This window comes from Penaeus vannamei, chromosome 24 (assembly GCF_042767895.1).
Source record: "Penaeus vannamei isolate JL-2024 chromosome 24, ASM4276789v1, whole genome shotgun sequence".
In the NCBI taxonomy this organism is placed as follows: Eukaryota; Metazoa; Arthropoda; class Malacostraca; order Decapoda; family Penaeidae; genus Penaeus; species Penaeus vannamei.
The window spans coordinates 22,202,949-22,210,448 of NC_091572.1; the positions used below are offsets into that span (position 1 = coordinate 22,202,949).

General features: G+C 38.3%; 1 protein-coding gene and 1 pseudogene across 1 annotated transcript in view; one reads left to right on the forward strand and one right to left on the reverse strand.

The window, feature by feature from the left end:
- Positions 1-7,500, forward strand: part of ash1 (histone-lysine N-methyltransferase ash1) — a gene marked incomplete in the record, with an annotated part of 129,981 nt that overhangs the window by 109,908 nt on the left and 12,573 nt on the right.
- Positions 5,659-7,500, reverse strand: part of LOC138866145 (uncharacterized) — a 2,606-nt pseudogene continuing 764 nt past the window's right edge.

Below are 7,500 nucleotides of genomic sequence, written 5' to 3' on the forward strand. Positions count from 1 at the left end.
GAAAAGAAAAAAAGAGAGAAAAAAAGAGAGAGGAACGGAGAGGGAAAACAAGAGAGAAAAAGAAGAAGAAAAAAGAAGAAAAAAGAGAGAGAGAGAGAAAAGAGAGAGAAAGAGAAAGAGAGACACAAGGAAAGAAGAAGACACAAGAGAGAAAAAGAGAGAGAAGAAGAAGAGAGAGAGGAGAGAGAAGAGAGAAGAGAGAGAGGAGAGAGGAGAGAGGGGAAGAGAAGAGAAGAGAGGAGAGAGAGAAAGACAGAGAGAGAGAGAGAAAGAGAGAGAGAGAAAAAGAGAGAGAGAGAGAGAGAAGAAGAGAAGAGAGAAGAAGAAGAAGAAGAAGAAGAAGAAGAGAGAGAGAGAGAAGGAGAGAAGAAGAAGAAGAGAGAGAAGCAGAAAAAAGAAAAAGAAGACGGGAAAAAGAGAGGAGGAAAAGACAGGAAAGAGAGGAGACAGGAGAGAGAAGAAAAAAAGGAGGAAGAGGAGAAAAGGAGAGGGAAGAGAGAAGACAGGAGAGAGAGAGGAAAAAGGAAAAAGGAGAGAGAGAAAAGAAGGAGAGAGAAGAAGAAGAAGGAGAGAGAGAGAGAGAGAAGACAGGAGAGAGAGAGAAGAGAAGAAGGAGAGAGAGAGAGAAGACGGAGAGAGAGAGAGAGAGAAAAACAGGGAGAGAGAGAGAGAGAAAAAGGAGAGAGAGAGAGAGAGAGAGAGAGAGAGAGAGAGAGAGAGAGAGAGAGAGAGAGAGAGAGAGAGAGAGAGAGAGAGATCACACAACCAAATTTTCCATACTTTTTTTTTTTCTTGCACTTAGTTATTTACTACAAGAAAATGTTTGGGTCTGAGCGGTAAATAGGGTTTAAAATCTGGATAAAAAATAAAAAATTAGGGACAAGAAAATGGAAAAAAGGCAAAAAAAAAGTTTACACAAAATCCGGCGGGGCCCGGTTTGTCACCGCTCAGGGTTTTTTGCACCCGGCCTACACACTGCATGCCCAGGATGTTGGCTACTTATGATATTGCCATTATTTTCCGACTGCGCATATTTTCAGCAACGTGATTTCCGTGACGCAACTAGATCCAACGGGTTAATGCTAATAGTATCTTAATACTATAATAACCATTATATCAATAATATTAATAATAGTATCAATATTCATATTATTACATTAAATTATTTTTCCTGAAACTTCAGGGAATAAAAAACAAAAGAATTAAATGATTTTTGGGGGCTCTAACATTTTGGAACTATCCCTGTGTAAACAAAATTCAAAATGAAAAATAGAACATAAGAACTTCCCATTGGGTTTAAAAAACTAAATTCTAAATTAACAAAGACACTTATTTTATGTTTTGAGGCCTTAATCTCTCTGGAAATTAAAGGGCAAGGGGTGCAGATGGGGTACTTTGGTTTGTGATTTTTGAAAACCCGACAACATAATGATCGCAAATATCATGGTTTCTTGTCCCAATTGCGGCCTCTGCAATACTGTTCAAGTCAGCCCCCAATGGTTACCACCTTAACTAAGATTTACACAATGGGGACCTTTAAATTTTTGGAAGAACTTCGCCATGGTTCATGGCGTCTCATCGTTAAAGTAGTGGGGTTAAATAAAAATTTTTCACCCCTGAAACAAAAAAAAAAAAAAAATATATATATATATATATATATATATATATTATATATATATATATATATATATATATATATTATATATATATATAAGTCTAATTAAATTTAATTTACATTAAAAATTCCTCATGAACATAAACTGAATCTATTTAAAAACTAAAAAGATCACAATACCTCATTCAGAATATTCTTTTTTCATAAACCCCCGATTTTCAATTTTAAATATCAAGGGTCATGAGGTACACCCTTAACAATTTATAAGCTGGTTGTTTTCTTTCCCCTTTTTTGGGGGGGACTCTTAAGATGTCCTACCCCCTAAATAAATGAAGTGTGTCACACAATCAATTCACATGTTTAGGACATCATTACATTTCTTACCTAATACATTTATCTAAATCAAACAATAAAAAAATACCAAAAAACCTAAAGGTTGGAAACAACAAAGATTTGTTAATTAAACAAACAACTTGCCCCCTTTAAAATTTTTACAATTTTATTCACAAAATAAATTCTTTTTACTTTAGGGCTCACTGTTCGCTGTAATTAATTTTATCAACATCAACCCTAACAGAATAAAAAGGGGGGAAATCCAAACTTAAACACAAATGTAAAAAACTCGCAACCTAAGTTATCAGCAATAAATTTTTGAAGTACTTGTGGTCTTTAGGGATAAAGGGGGTTTAGGTTAGGGGACCTCAGGTATCCAAAAAAGGAGGCATTCCCCCACAAGTAATGATCGGAGAATCTTCAGCCCCTAAGTCCCGTCCCAAACAAGACATCTCTCCACTGGATATTCTCCCATCACGATTAGGGTTAAAACATCTTCATCTTCATCTTCAAACTCTTCATTGGGGCTGGGAAATTTGCAAAACAGGGGGAAGGGCTCCCCTCCAAAACCTCTTCCCAAGGTTTAAACGAAAATTTTCATTTCCCGCACCCCTTGGCCCCTGCCCTCACCAATTTTATGTTTCTTAAGAATCTGGTTTTCAAATCATTACATCAGGGCAAATCCCCTCTGTAATATAATCCCCGTAAATATGTTCTTTTCTATCAGGGTAGGTCTATGGTTCTCCTACTCTATTAATAATTTGGTCTTTTTTGAAGGTAAAGTCATAAATGGAGTGGGTGGGTTTATCTTTTCTATTTTTGAAACAACAAGCTTATCATAAATATCTTGGATCTGCTAACTTTAGTATCTGGGGTCATCTTCTGCCTGGGCTGCTCTTGTCTTAACCAAAAATAGTGTTGAGTGCTGTAAAATGGTGAGAAATTTCTCCCCCTTGTTAGGTTCTTCTTTATCATTAAACCTCCTCTGCTTTTTTTCGGGGCACCCGATGTTCACTCTCTTTTTTTCAAGTTGCTTTAGGCATCTATGGGTAGGGTCATGTTGCTGATGTGACAGGGGCTTAAAAAGAAAATTCGGGAATGTATTTGCACCCTTTCGGCTGTTCCTAGTTTGCTTTCTTTAAAATCCTTCTTTGGTTTTTTTTGTCATCCAAAATTCCATTTCTCTTTGTGTTTTCCCAAATGACTCCCGACAGTTCTTGAACCCCATTCATTCTTGTCCCTTCCCGGATTAAAGGAAAAGTTGTATCATATGTCAATTCTTTTCCCGGGTTTGGGCATCCCTTTTTTCAAAAACCATGAATTCCCCTTCACATACCACTTTTGCATTTCACAGTTGGGGTCACAAAAATGATTGACAAAGCGGGAATCACCTCCCATTCTAGGCCAAATTTTAACCCTTCCTCTTCAAAATTAAGGATAATGTGGGTGTATTTCTATCTGGTTTATCTGTGCAATTCCTTTTCACTCACGCTTCCCCAAAATTTCAGGATGAACTTCCCCTTTTATTTTCCCTTGTTGCTCTGATTCCCCCCGCCCCTTAAGGGGGTTTAACCTTTGAAGGGATGTGGTCTCATTCTTTGAATGGGTGATTCCACACATCTCCAAGGGGATGTCTGTCAGGCATTTAATCAATATTTGTTTACAGTTCACCAAACCTGTTCTTCGGATTAACAGGGGGCTTGCAATTCATGCCTAGTTCATAGTCATAATGTGGCACATCAAATATACATCTTTAGAAAATTTTGAGTACTACCCTTTGGTTATATAAAAATATATTAAATTTGGAAAATTTGAAAATATAAAATAAAATCACTATCACAAAAAAAAATTACAGATGAAAAAACTATCTATGAACACAAATGATCAACATACACACTGTTTGTCTTTTGTATTTCCCAAGGGTAAATTCTTTCCGGGTAACATGTTGTCTCTAAAGCCCCCAAGGGGTCATATGGTAACACAAAATCAATCCCTTTTTTAACCCTTAACAATACAAGGAGGGGAAGGAGGCCATGTACATTTCCTCTGGATCATAAGTTAGTTTGTTCTTTGGAAGTAAACTTCACGTTCCTTCTTCTGGGTTAGAAGGGGGCAGAAAAAAAAAAAGTTAAATCTTCTGCTGGACATGAGTCCTCTTTATAAAATCAAAATTTTGATAGCTCAAAAAAATGCAAAATTTTTTTTCCTTCTCATCCTTTTTATAATTAAAAGAGCCCCGCCACCAAGTACTTCTTTCTCCACCGCGGTCCCTCTTCCTGGTAAAATTCTGGTGCTTTCATCACCAGATGGAGGCTCCTCTTGGGTGGACTCAGAGGAAAGAACCCCTCATCCTTCTTCCCCGTATGGTAAAAATTAAAAAAGCTTTTAATTATAAAACTAAATATATGAAAATTAACAAGATAATCTAAAACAGGATCAGATGAATGGGCTTTTTTTTTTTTTTTTTGAATGGTAAATTTAAATACTTACACCCTCATCCACATTCTCTTTGTTTTTTCCTTCATCTAAACAGTCTTGCCCTCTCTTACAAAGATCTCTCTTCCATTTCTTCCCCCCCATACCTGTTGAAACCCTTTTCCAAGTTTTTTCAAGCTGTTGTTCATCTTATCGGGTTTTAGAATTTTCTTCTTGAGGTATTTTAACCTTTCCTGACCTTCTTTCTCTTAATGTTTTCCGAAGTTTTTTTGGAGCCAGGAGCTGGGGCGGAATTCTGAGGGGGTTCTTGATGGTTTGGCATCTGTGTTTATTTTTTGGCCCCCCTTTTGGCCGGGGCACGGGTTTTTGGTACAGGGTCAACAGATTTCTCATTTTTATCTGGGGAAAAGCCTCTTCATTTTCACATTCTTGTTTGTTTTCCCCTTCTTTTTATTTTTTTCTCCTGTAGTTTCCCATTTTTCTCACCTATCTTTGGTTTTCCCTGGATTGCATCCGGACCTTCTCCCCCCCCATTTTTCATCCTTCTTGAAAGGATCTTTCTTTCTTTTCTTCCTGATTTTGGGGAAGCCTGTTGGTTGGTTTTTCGTCTCTGATCTTCTTCTTCTTCTTTTGGGGGTGGCTTTGTCCCCGTGACCTCTGAGGGTGGGGTTTCTGTTACTTTTGGAATGGGGGATCTTGCTCCCCTTTCTTCTTGTTTTTCTGGCCCTTCCGGTACTTTGGGGCCCCCTTTGTCAGACATGAAACCCCTCTGTCCTTTTATAGAGTGGCTCTGCTCAAGGGATATCACTATCAGTGTCCCAACTTTTTTGTGGGCTGGTTTCAGGTTTAGATTCAAACAACATTTTTTTCTTCACTGTTAACAGGTACGGGTTTGGGTTTCTGCTGTTTACTACGGGGGTTCTTCTTAAAGGTGACCTTGGGCTTCATCAGGACATTTCTCCTCTGCTTTAAGCCCAGGGGGGTCTAACCTCTTTAATGCATGGTTCCTTTGGCTTTTTGGGGGCTTGGTTACGGGGTTTTGGTGAAGTCCTTCCTTCCCCCCTTTTGGTATCTCCTTCTAGTCTTGCTCTTCAAAACCCCCTTTTTCTGGGTTGTTCTGCTGGGGAGTTGATGGGTCCCTTAACCTGTTGTTTTTTGGGTGGTTGTTGTTGTTTTGATTTTGGGTTTATGGATTTAGAGACTGCATCTGGCCCCTGCTTTGTTTTCAACTGGATCTACTATGCTACTCTTATTTTTTCCCTTTTTTTACCCTCTCAGCCTTCTTTAAAGCTAAAATTCAGTGTTTTTAAAATCCGCATCTGTGCCTTTGGTATAACCTCACCCTCTAATTCGCAACTGTGTTAAAATTTAGCTTTCAGATTTCTTGTTTTTCATAGTTCTGTCTAATGGTTTTGTTCTTTTCTAAAGGGCGTGTTTTCAGTCAGAATATTTTGGGGGAATTTTTTCTTCTGTTATTCTTCTCTGATTTCTTTTTTTTGTTTTTCAAATGGGCTTTTTTCCCAAAATTTTCTTTTTCATGGGTTTTTTAAATACCTCCCCTTGATGTTTAACTTTTTTGGTTCTGGAGTAGCTGGCACTGCTGTGGAGATATGGCGATGGCGCTTTTCAGTGGTAATCTTTTTTTCATTTGTTTAGTTGTTCTCGGCCCTGGAAGGGAAGGAACAATCATTATTAAATGATAGAGATGAAACAACTATATCTTTTTAAGGTATCAAAAACATTTAAAAATAATTAAACCCAAAAATGCTAAAAATGATAATTTAATTAAAAATGCCCTAACACCCCCAAAAAAAAAAATTACGAATCAAAACTTTCTAGAAAATTTCCCTTTTTTCAAAACTACAATTTGGTTATAACTAAAAGTAAAAAATTAATCCAAACTTGAAAAAAAAGATAATGAATTATTTTTGGAATTTCTTGCTTTTTTTTCTTTTTTTCCCAAGCCTTCTCCTTCCCACTCTCTCCTTCTGTTCCTGATTCTCGGCCCTTTCCCGTGTCTTCTCCTTCCTCTTGCTTTTTGGCACCCAAGATACCTTTCTCAGTGAAAGTAGATGGCAAAAAGGGTTTCACCAGGTTTGGTCTGCTGAATGATTTCTTTGGAGATGGAGCACTGCCACCCCAGCCGTCAAGTTTTCCAAGTCAGCAAGAAATACAGGACAACAATGTTTTTGTGTTGTTTTTGAAGTGCTTGGGTTTTTTTTCTTTTTTTTTGAATCTGTTTATACGAAAACGTGGTGGCAAAAGAGATGGTTTTCCCATTTTCACTCTTGATCTTAGTCTTCAGCCCCGCTTCCATAAACCTTCTCAAATATGGCGGGAATTTCCCTTTTTCCCTTCCCTCTTTTCCCCCTTCTTTGGTATCCCTTTCCCTGTTTATCTTTGCTCTCAAAAATTTTTTTTCTTTTTTTCATTATCTTTCAGGTCTGTTTGTGTCATGAGTCCAACAGGATGATCAGAAATGGATAGTGATCCCCAAATGGTTCATTCTTTATCCACATCCTGTACTCGGGCAGATAATTTATCAGATTTCTCACTGTTGGGGAAATTTTCTTGATAAATTTTTTGCATTATTCTTTCACTAAAGCACTTCTTTTATTAGCAGGCAGATTGTTCAGACTATCAAAAGGGCATCCCTCTTGGGGTATTTTTTTGGGCCCGAACAGGCCCTTTTCCCCTTGGGGGGTCTGTCTTTTCTTTTCACATGGTCACACTTCACTGGACTGGATGGCTCACAACTGACTACTGGGTTTTAGGCTTACTGAAAGGGTTTGGGACTATCTTCTGCAAAAGGGTCAGCTTTTTCTCACTTTGTACTTTGTTTAACTGTGGTTCCTGGAGGGGTACACTGGGTTCTAGCACAGGAGGAATCTTCTTTGCCCCCCAGGTCCCCTCTTAAAGTGGGATGGGTTCTGGGGGGGGGGGAAGGTCCTCTCATCTAAACTATGGCTCCATTTCTCCTCACCACACACATCTGCACATGGGGGACAACAAATGCACTAGGCCCCATTTTTTCTGTAGCATGTGAAGCTATCAGATCTCCCAAGAGTTTTTTTCCATTTTCCCGAGTTCCAAGTCTCCCACCCCCCACAGTCTTT